This window comes from Benincasa hispida, chromosome 1 (genome assembly GCF_027475165.1).
Source record: "Benincasa hispida cultivar pf3 chromosome 1, pf3_genome.v1.1, whole genome shotgun sequence".
Taxonomy (NCBI): Eukaryota; Viridiplantae; Streptophyta; class Magnoliopsida; order Cucurbitales; family Cucurbitaceae; genus Benincasa; species Benincasa hispida.
In genome coordinates this window covers 38284213-38296820 of record NC_143478.1, presented here as the reverse complement: position 1 = coordinate 38296820, position 12608 = coordinate 38284213, and positions in this window count along the sequence as shown.

Below are 12608 nucleotides of genomic sequence, written 5' to 3'. Positions count from 1 at the left end.
ACAAAAAATATAAAGGGCATTTATTTTACCTAAAGAGCTAGCTTTCACACCTAACCGCTGGGAACCTATCCACTCTTTTCTCACGGGGCCCTAATTAGATACGACAGAGGTAGTGCTTTTCACATCTATCCATGCACACACACATTCTTAAAATTGCTTTTCTTTCTTTCTTTTTCTTTTTCTTTTTTTTTTCTTACACAGTAGGCCTTATTTTATTCACTTTATCTAATTTTGTTCTACAACAAGTGTGGTTACTTCTAGGTCAAAGGTGGACCTTTTTGAGGTGACAACAAAAACACAAACAAATAACCCAATTCTAATCATGAAAGACTTTAATTTTGTAAAACAATGACTTAAAGATGCATGAGAGACAAGAAAAATTCTTAAAATTGGGCTAAAATCATGATCATGCTCTCCTAACGTTCTTTCATGCAAATTTTATTACAGGAAAAGTGAATCATAAACCATTATAATAACAACAGAGCAACAAAGTAAACAAGACAATTAAAGCACAGAACATAGTCCGAGCATAGCACTCAAGGACCCCAAGCTAATATCACTACCCAACAGGTACCCCACCCCCAACTTAAAAACATACATTGTCCCCAATATATTTTAAATATAGCTCAAAAAGAAAAAGAACAAGGGAATAGAAAACCTCCCCTGAAAACATTCACGCGCACGAGATGTGGTGGTTGGGCAACTTCTCTTCGCTTTGGCTTCTTTTTGTTTTTGGCCTCTTGATGTGCAAGGAGAAACCTACAAAAGAAATAAAAAGAAAAGAAAAAGAAAAGAAAAATAAACCGAGGGCATAAAAAGGAAAGACTAGTCTCAATTGGAATATGGTGAATCTGGCTCCATCTAAAGATCACTTTGAAAAGCAATGTTGGTGTAGTAGAGACGGTTTTGCTCACACATGTAGTTCACCGTCCTCACCATGCGCCTAGCCCGGCGAGCAATGTCCTGGCTCACCCATAAGACTTCAGTAGCCAACCTTAGGGCGCGCTCTCCAAATGACTCCGCCACCACTGGTACTTCGTAATGATCCTGGGGATTAACACGGGGAAGCTCCTCAGCAGGAATACCCTTGTCCTCCTGGTCATCCTCATCCTGCTCCTCCACACCTCGAAGACGGAAAAAAGCAATTGATGACTTGCAAATGGGTGCCTGATGCCCCATCCTCTTCTCATCAGTAGGTATCTCCACCTTAGACCTTCGATAGAGCTCGGTGATCAGGTTTGGGTGCCCAAGGCTACCCATGGTGGAACAATGTCCACAACGGTGGATCGAGGCTCTAATAACCCACCCCACGTTGACTATCAACCCTTGAACGAGACAATATAGGAGTTTGGCCCTATTTCTAAAACGTCAATGAGGTGTAGTACTGGCATCAGTCTGGAACATACAAATGCATTCCAGATCTGACGAGAGACGGACATCTCCATACCCTTAAACCTAACTGCAACTCTTCTCGATTGAACCCATTCAATCTCGAGCCCATAGAGAGCTTCTATAACTTCCTACTCGGGGAATTGCTAAGAGTAGAATCTACTGTACTCATCATTAAAGTCTGTCAGCCCATAGACTTCATTGATATGGAGGGACAAAAAGGGTACTCTGATGCCTCTCACTAACGAGAAATCCCTATCCTCGTTGACATTTGAATAAAACTCCCTAACAATAGGAACAACCACCTCACCAGGATAGTTAGCCAAAGATTCTCAACCTTGTTGCTTATCTCAACAGTGATATGGGGATAGAAGTCGGCCTCTAAGATCAATGTTCTCTCAAGAACTATCTTCCTAGAGGAAACTACGTAATGGAATCTATCCAAAGCCCCTTGGGAACTGAACCTAGTGTGCTCGAATACTAGCTCAGAATCACATCCTTCTCGACTAGGGCTAGCATCATTCCTTGGACCTATAATGAATATCTAAATTAAAAACTCTTAAATTGGATCTAACCTAGGGGAAAAAACAAAAAACTCTACAAAATCTACCCAACTCATAAAAAATATATAACAAATCAGGTCAAATCCACCTATACACAAAATAATATCAAGCATTTTATTCAAATCTTCAAAAAAAAAAAAAAAAAAAAATTACCATCAAATAAATCTCAGCACACTTCAAATTAAGCCAAAAATCCACACAAACTTAGAGATTCTCAACCTAACATAGTAAATCCTAAAAGAAATACAAAATGAAGCTAAAAAATTTACCTTAGGTTGAAGAAAATCCAAAGTTTGTGAGAAAAAGCCATAGAAATCGAAATGGGTAGGAAACCTATGGATTCAAGGATGAAAAGTGAAGAAAATCAAAGGTTTGATGGAATTTATAGAAGAAAAGCAAGAGATTCGATTTTTGCGTGAAAAATCAATGAGAGGAAGGGAAGAATCGACTAGAAATTGAAAAATAAAAGTTTTTTTTTTTTTATTGTGCCCTTTCGAAGAAAGATCTGCGTTGTAAGCAGATCTGTCGCACATTGTCGCGATGCTCTGCCTTTTTTTTTTTGTGAAAAACTTCTAGTTACTATTAATTACTACTAAATCTAAATAACCTAATCTAATTAAACCTAAAAAAAATAAAAGAAGATAAAATAAAAAATAAAAAAATGTTATCACTTGGTTACCTTCAAGAAGCGCAAATTTTTAACGTCGGTTGCTCAATGCGACCTGTCCCCTATCAAGGCACAAAGAAATTCTTGTATTTCTTTAGTCCTTTCTTGTATGAGTTGATATAGTCTGGTAAGGCCATAAGGGTTCCCATCTTTTGAAAAGAACTAGATAGATCGAATTTTATATTTTTAAATTTTTTCAAAAAAGGGAAAAAGAAAGAATCAAAAGACTCAAGCGACCCAAAAGAGTCAAAATAAAGAAAAGACTCAACTGACTCTGACTCGACTGATTCAACTGAACTGTAAGGTAAAGATGAGTAGTATTCAAATATATATGAGATACCAAGAGAAAGAACACATCAAGGCTTGGGAGCCTCTAACTCTTTTATCTAAAGTCCATTGAAATAAAGCTTAGGCTCATACTTAACCTCACCAACTTGTTCTAGACATGGCAGGGGATAAACATCATCTTTGTAAGTCTTAAGTTCCTCCACAAATTTGGCCTCAGTGGTATGGATAGTGGAAGGCTAAGAATGACTCTCCAGAGTAAGCATGGGGGCTTGAATCTCTAGGCGAGACTCAATGGACTCCTTCACACACTGAAAGGAACCATCAGCAAGTTCATACATTTTTAGATCCAAAGTCTTACCTTGACCTAAAATTTGAGGAACTAGTTGCTCAACAGAATCATCGATGTGAGTCACTCTACTGCTCAACTCAGTACTATCAGAAGATGGTTCTGCCCAAGACTCTTTAAGTCTTCTAACTGATTTAGTAATTTGATCAATGAGGTCATTCAAATTCTAAAACTCAGTTCAAGCTTCGTGTTCGGAATAGAAACTATCTTGTTGGAAACTCAAGAGTTATTAATAACTGTAGGGTCATTCTTGCATAAACTCACTAAGGCGGTTAGAAAGTTCTCTAACAAAAAAAAGTCGACCCTTATGGATAAAAATTGGAAGCATGAGTTGCGAACCAGAGATGGAATGGCACTACGAATTGTGAATGGCGTTGCAGATCGGCAAGGATCGTGAACGGTATTGCAAGTTGGAGCTGAAGGCATAAGCAGGGCAGATCGAAGCTAGATGCGTGAGCTAGAACGGAGTTTAAGAAGAAAGGGGACTTATGAGTTGAAAGAGATATTGTCAGAACGTGAGAGAAAGAAGAAAAGAAAGAAGAAATAGGGTTTCACAAAGTGGGGGGAACTTATAAATGAGTTTTTTTTTTTAAACCTATAATGTAAGTCGAAAATTGACATTAAATATCTTTTTTTTTTTATAACTATAATGTCAGTCGAAAACCAACATTAAAGATCCACTTTTTAACCCGACCTAACATTAAACATTCGTGCCTTTTCTTTTGGACTGACATTAAAGGCCTAATTTTTTGTAGTGGAGGAAGTGACATGGTAATCAACAAGACTATAATTCCAAAATCTAGTTTAACCACTTAGGTCAAGCAAAGATGACATTGCCAGATTGCAGGGGATGCAAGAGAATGTTGGGGCCATTAGATGCCGAATCTGGATTTTGAATCTTGGGCCTGGGTCGTTACAGATGGTATAGAGCAGAAGCTCTCCCAGTAAGATGTGGTTTGGGGACGAACCAAGTGGAAACTGGTGACATGTAACGAACCGAGTGTAGGAAGGGGACATGAATGAATTTAGATCACATCCAAATAAGAAGGACCCTGACGACATGAAAACATGGTTAAGAGAGGCTTAAAAGAGTTGAAAGTTACTATTTATATCAACAAGTTCACCTTCCTTTTCGGTGGCTCAATCATAGGAACTCCAAAGTTAGTGTGCTTAGCTTGGAGTAATTCTATGTTAGGTGACCTCTGGGAATTTTTCTAGAACACATGTGAGCGAGGAAAAAGCATGCTGAAAGGACTTATATTGATTTGTGGGGACACATTTCACTCTTAGAAGAATCGTGGCAAGAAAGAATGATGTTTCTGTTGGGGTTGATGCCCTAAACTCTCATAGGGTCCTATAGTTTATAAACACATGTATGAACAAATGCTTATGATGTAATAATATGAGATATTTTATTCACTGTTGTCTATGAAATATGAGATATTTTATTTGCATTTACCACAAACTAATAAACTAATATCCCTGGTTGTCGTAAATGATAACCTACAGGGTCTGTAGTATGTGGATATAAGAGGAAAACCTTATCCTAGTGACACTACGGATGTAGCCCGCTTTGTAGATAGTCACAAATGTCATGACGTGCTACAGATGGTCTGATCCCGATCATTCATGTGGAGACATGCGATCGGGGGTATCCTATACAAAAGAGTTTGTATAAAACCGGACCACGAAGTGTTTAGTCTCGTTATCTAACTCCGTTCATGATAGAGACTTTCATTTCACTAGGATGACTATAGGTAATATGACCTTAATCCTGAGTGAGTTGGGAATTCCTGCCTAAGAGGGTCCTTTGATTTGCATGGGTGCGAGTGGCCAGATTACCGACTCAAACCTACCACTTTGCAGATTCGTCTGATTGGGGAGTTGAGAACTCAGCTACACAAGGTGGAATTCACTTCTTCCCCGAAGCAGGGGTAAGTAGATAGATTGCTTCTTTAAGAGTTGATTCCGGGGCTTGAACGATGTGGCACCACACACCTTTTCATGGCTCGAGAGGTGTCCACTCATAGTAGGACTATGATGTATTATTCATTAGAGGGATCGGTGGTACTTAAGGAGCTAGATGTAACTACAGGGCTAAAACGATAAATTGGCCCAACTGTACTTACGGGCATCTGTGAAGGGTTTTCGTGGAGTACCCGATAGTTAATAAATGGTGAATCTCGTGACTAAAGAGTTTAGTCAGCTATTCACGTATCGTTGGAGCATCAAGCTACAGGTTCATAAGGTCCCCTTGGTAGCTCAATAGATTCAAGTTGAGAATCAGTTTTTGGGTCAGTTTGATGTGTTCAAATTGACAAGAGGAAGTTTAATTATATATGATATGATTAAACTGGTTTAATTATATATGATATAGTTGACATGATGTATGAGATACATTAATTAGAGAAATATGATATAAATATGATTTATATCAAGTAAAGGAAAAAAGGACTATGGTTTAAATGTTACATATGATGTGATATTAAAACTATAGGTTATAAATATAATATGATAAGTTGGTTATTATATTTATTTATAATTAAAAAAATTATGAAATAATTGTGGGTGGTTTCTTTTTTAACCGTGCATGAAAGTAGGAGGTTGTATTTAGTTTTCATAACTAAAGCAGTGGTCGCTTCATTAAGTACACTGTTAATTGTTAATCGTTTAGCTCACGAGAGACTACACGACATCCTTCAAGTGTTTGTCTAAACGATCGTGTACACGCGCCTTTGACTAAATGATCGTGTAAAGTTTTACTAACTGATCGCGTGGCAAGCGAGATTCACTAAACAATCGTGTAAACAATCACATCTATTTTTCTAAACGACCGTGTACTTGCTGAGTGTTACTAAACGATCAAAAACGATCAAGCACAAAGTCTATACGATAGACAATATACTCTCCCATTTGCTTGGTCGTATAGTGCGATCATTGTTTCCTCCCTCAAATCCAATAGAGCCCACACCTCATGGATTTTCACTCTTAGAATACCAAGGTTACTGAGTGGTGGTGTCCGAGAGGTTACTTGTTCGTGAAGTAGTTTTTTTGTGTTTGAACAGACGAATTTTTAGACAATCGTAGTGATAGCGAGAGGTGCTGGTCCAAGTCTTCACAAGAGCGGGAGATCTGTGGAAGAAGAGGTCTTCAAAGGTAAGCCTCTCACTCCTTTTGTATTTAATTTCTATAGCATGTCGTAATTTGTTAGTAGATGCATAATTGGTTTGTACGTTTGTGAATGCTTGTAATTCTGTCACAATGAATTTGGATCGATCGTACTTCCGCTCATGTGTTCTTTTTGATAAGAGTTCCTTCAATTTCTAGGTAGTAGGGGATGCAGAGGAATGTCGGGGTCATCATATGCTGAATCCGAATTCCGAATCCTGGCCCTAGGGCGTTATAGAAGCCCACTGTAAAAGGCATGTAGGCTAACTTCACTTAAGTATAGGGGGATGAAAAGTAGGGAACTGAATATATACAATGTCAATTTAACTAATATTCCTAATTAGGCTTGTCTAGAAAAAATGAGAATAATCCCTAGTAAACAAAATTCCAAGTTCTTGTACTTATACTCCTAAGGAAAGGATAGGCACGACATAAATCTTGAACTTAACGCTACTTAATTATGATGAATGCATGCTAGGGATCTCATAGGTCTTAAAAAAAAGACCTGGTTAGATATTCCAGGCATGGCTAGCCAAGTTCAATATGGTTATATAGATATAATAAGATTGGTACGACATATAATGAGAAGGTCAGGACAATTAGAAAAGTGACGAGGATTAGAGCGATACTCCTAAGTTTGCATCAACGAATGCAGCCATCAAATACCCGATCCTTGAAAGCAAACTTAGGAGTGGGGGCTAATGTTATCGAAAATTTTGAACCTAAGGGCAACAATGCAAAAGAATGAGAATACTGATGATAGAATGGGCCAAAAAGGAAGGCCTAAAGCAAGACAGGGCCAGGAGGTGAGAAGTGGCATGGGCCAAAAGCCCATGCCACGAGGGCTAAGGTCGACTCAATGTACATATCGCCAATAGGTGCCATTCAAGGGATCCACCTCGAAGATGAGGTTTTAGCTGAAGAGATAGCCTAAAAACCCTAAAGAAGAGGGTTAGGTCAAGAAAACTCTATTAAATGGAAGAGGAATACTCCAAGGAAAGTAAGTTGACTCACATCCTAAATTTCAATACTTGTTATTATTGGGATTGGTGTCCTAATTCTCCAGGAGTCTCATAGTTTGTAAACTGTATAGATTGTTATGAATAAAATAAGAGTTATTTTATTTGTATTTACTCATATCCAATAAACAAAGCTCATGGTTATTTATGTAAACTTAAGCATGTATATGAGATATACAAGTGGATCATGCCTTAAATAATAACCTAAATAGGTCTGTAGTATTAGGATTAAGGAGGGATACCTGATCCTGGTTGACACTACGGATAACTACTTTGTAGAGGTTTACAAGTGTTGTGAACTACTACAGATAGTTTATCCTGACCATTCATGTGGAAACAAGCGAGCAGGGGTCCTATACAAAGAGTTTGTATAAGATCGGACCACGAGATGATTCGTCTCTTTATATAATGCCATTGATACTTGAGACTTACATCTCACCTAAATGATCATAAGTGACATGACCTTAATCTCGAGTGTTTTTAGGAACTCTGCCTTTGAGGGCGGTCCTTTGATTAGTATGGGTGAGAATGGCTAGATTGCCAATCAACATGCCTACCTTTTAGGGATTTGTCTGATTTGGGAGCTGGGAAACTCAGTTACACAAGATGGAATTCACTCTTTCCTCAAAGCAGGGGATAAATAGATAGATTGTTCCCTTAAGGGCTGATTCCAGGTATTGAACATAGTGGCCATAGTTTTCTCTTTGAAAGAGTGGACTCAGTCATAGTAGATGTTCATTAGAGGGATCAGTGGGTACTTAGGAGTTAGATGTAACTACAGGGGCATAAAGGTTATTGGCCCAGCTATACTTACGAGCGATCTATGAAGGGTTATCGCATTGTTGATTGGTTGATATGGACACAAAAATATATCTGTAGTAAGAGTGCAACTGTCGGTCTTTGGTGGATGCCTGACAATTAACGGATGGTGGATCCCATGATTAAGAGATTTAGTTAGTTATTTCATGTATGTTGGAACTTCGAGCTACAAGTTCATAGGGCCCACTTGGTAGCTCAATGGATCAAGTTGAGAATCAGTTCTTGGAAGTTGATTTGAAATGTTCAAATTGACAAGAGAAAATTTGATTATTATGATATGATCGGTGTGATGTATGAGATACATCAAGTGGAGGATTAATGTAAATGAGATTTTCATTATAGTACCATAAAATTAGAAAGAAAAAAAACTATGGTTTATATGTTTCATGAGATGAAATATTAAAATATAGTTAAAAAATATAATATGGTAAGTTGGTTATCATATTTATTTATAATAATATTAATTATTGGATATTTATATCTTTCTCTAATAACCAATTGACTGGGAGGTTATTAGTGGTTTTATGATAACTGTGAGATAAAAGGAAAAATGTTTTCCTAAAATTTAGTAGAGTTGCTATTCTCGAAAAAGAACTCACGGATTGCTGTCAAGTGAATTGGATTCACTAAACGATAGTGAAAGAGAGACTAAATGATCATGGAGTGACACTATATGATAGTTCACTCACCTGTTGTAGCTAAACGATCGCGCGGAGAATTTGCATACAATAGGTTGCCTTCATCTAAACGATTGAGCATTCATCTATACTATAGACTTCTTCTCTCATCTCCCACTTGCTCAATCGTCTACACATTATTGTTCCTCCGGTCTCTTCCTCTAACCATGTCCACACAGAGCCCACACTTCTAGATTCTCACATCGAGATACCAAGGTAGCCATTGTGGTGGTGTCCCCACTCAACTTGACTGAGTTTGAGGTTTTGGAGGTTGTTCGTTGGGTTTGTGATCTTGGAGATCGTTGAGTTCGTATTTGCTGATTGATCGTGCTGTGTTGCAGTCATTGTGTTTGAACGTTCGTGTATTGCTATCTTGGAGACTGAACGGGCATTCATGATTGAGGGAGTTTAAAGCATGAGTCTTCAAAAGTATGTATAATTTTTCCCTTTGATTATTAAAGCATGTTGTAAATTGATTGTGCTGACCTGTAAGTTTCCGTTTTGTGACTGTATTGTTAGTGTTCAATTTCAAATGGAATTTGGAATGATCATTCTGCTTGTAATGACCCGACCTTTTGAGTGCTCTGAAATGGTTGTTACTCTAAAATATATACATTTAAAACATAAATATTTTGACCATAAAAAATTCATTTAAAATAGTAAACATAGTTTTCCAAAATAAATAACAAATAAGTAAAACCTTTGTTCGGGGCCCCTAAAATAATGAAGAAAAAAAAAACTTAACAAATAAAATTTTGACCACATTGTGTTTCAAATCAAAACTTTAATAGCTTGAAAACGTAAACTGAGAGGAAGCGATTTACATGTCCCATATGGCACGATCACAGGTCCCTCTCATCCCCCGCCGGTCCGTTCCTATCATTACTTGAAAAACATAAATTAAGAAAGGTTAGTATAAAATACTCAATAAGTGGGTCCCATTACCGGGATCAGACTATGCTTCCATGAGAAAAGAAAGATGGCCCGTGGCTCATACAGCTACATCGATTTTTATGATGAAAGAAAAACCAAACGACGTACTATCTTGCCTTGAAACACATGTCTAGCGGCCCACAGGCACACCGTCAAACATGATAATAACATGAACATGAACCCGTCGACCCACGCATGTCTAGCGGCCTGTAGGCACACCGTCAAACATAATAATAAACATGAACATGAACCAATTGACTCACGATGTCTGGCGCCCGTAGGCACACCGTCAAACATGATAATAACATGAACGTAACCTGTCGTTCATGCATGTCTAGCAGCCCATAGGCACACCGTCAAAACATGAAATATGAAAATAAAAGTAACATGAACGTAAACTATCGACTCACGCATGTCTAACGGCCTGTAGGCACACCGTCAAACATGATAATAACATGAACGTAAACCTGTCGGTTCACGTATATCTAGCGACTCGTAGGCACACCGTCAAACATAATAATAACATGCGTCAAGGCGAGACAATAAACCGCTCTACTGGTCTATATACATCACATACATAATATCATATTGATTAGAGATTTTAACATGCTCATAATACTTGTAACTGCCATGCAACTAGCAAAACATAATGATAAACAAAATCATGCTCCAGAGTCCACCAAGTAACTTATAGGTCTAATCTAGGTCGCTTGGCCCCAAGGCACCGGTAATAGTATCACTTACCTCAACTTGGTAAAACAAAATCATGCTTCAAGAGTCCATCAATTAACTTTATAATTCTAGACTAGGTCGCCTGGCACAAAGGCATCGATAATAGTACCACTTACCTCAACTTGTAAAAAACGCAAAATAAAATCTCCTTAGAACTTCTTTAGCACCCTTGAATCAACCTAAAGTTGTGGCTTGGTCCAAGACAAATTCCAAAACTTGATTCAATTATCCAATCTGATCAAGAATTAAATCCAAAATCAATAACTTAATTTTCCACTACTACTCTCAATCCAAAAGAATAACCATCCAACAACTTACAAAACTTACTGATCTTCACTAATTTTTTGCAAAACAAAATGGTCTCTAGCTTGATGGTCAATGCCTCAAAACTTCCAAATCTTAAATCTAAGTTTCACACCAAAGAGAGGTTACTAATTTAATCTAAAATCAAATGGGTGAATTTCACCTCCCAAATTATAAGGAAAATAAGTCTAGCCTAAGGTTTTTCTCAAGATTCTGGCAAAGATCGGGCAAGTGGCGGCTGATGGCACGTCAACTTGTGGCTACCATAGATAGGCAGCGGGTGTTGCTGTCGAACGACATAAATTGTTTAGGCTAGCGGCTGGCAGCGAGGGTCTTGCATGAGGAGGGTTTGCAAGAGTGGGAGAGAAGGGGAATTTCTAGTTTTATATATTTTATTTAGCAACAATTACGAACAAACCATAATTTCAAACAACGATCAACCGTTCAAAATGAAACTTCATATGTCTCAAACAGACTAACCAAATTTGAGCACGATCATAATTTTGTGAAAGTTGTCGCTGAAAAACTAAATTGCTTTCTCCCTAATTTTTGACATTTTCACTCTCATTTGATTTCGGAAAAAAAATCTCAATTCTTTTTTTTTTTTCAAATTTTGAAAAGATAAATAAAATATTTTATCACAATATCTCCAAAATCTCCAAAGATTCTATTAAATTTATAAATCAATTAACTTTTCAAATTATCTTAATTTAGGCTTCAAAAACCAAAATTAAAGGGCATTGATACAAATTAAATCCTTCCAAATATCTAAATCAATTAAACCACATGAAATTATTTATCTCTTTAAATTTTTTTTAAGCTGGCCCTAAAATCCAAAATCAAAAGAAAATAAAATTCAATATTTTCAAAATAATCAATTCGAATATCTAATCAATTAAATTAAATTTAATCAATAATTTTTTTTCAATTATTTCAATTTAACCCCAAATTTCCAAATGAAAGGGAAATTTAAACTCAATAATTTTAGATAATTAACTTAAATTTTTCTGAAATTCGGGATGTTACATTCTTCCCTCCTTAAGAAACTTTTTCCCTTGAAAGTTCAAGTCCTTAAAAGCTCGTGATACTTAGTTCTTGTCTCATCCTCATGTTTCTAAATTGCTTCTTTAGACCGATAATCCTGCCAAAGAAATTTTAATTAGCATTAACTCCACATTTCAGAAAGTCTTCACCTTCTACCATGAATTGTATAACTTATCTGAAACAATATCATGTTACTTTCTAATCTTAAAACAAACACATATCACCATTTAGACCCTCCTATGCACGAGTCTGAAAATCTCACTTAAATGAAGCTCTTGAAGTCCTCATATACTGTAGAGAATTTGTCATTCTAAAATACATCACCATAACCTCATAATAGCTATAACCATTACCTGATGCCAGTTTCTAAGATAAAGACCTTCATGATTGCATACATCTATATTGAGAATGTTTACACTCCATAGAATGGGTCATCTCACTACCCATGCAACAGAAAACATATCTCTCATGGCATCTCGAATCCAGGATTTAGAATTCGGATTCGGCACCTAATTGCCCTGAAAATCCCCTACAACTGAGATACACTATCATATTCAATCCGTAATAGTTGATACAAAGTCGCGTGAATCATCTTTCTTTCCTAATAAACAAAGCCGGTGTGCTCCATGGCAAAACATTAAGACACATATGAAACACTTT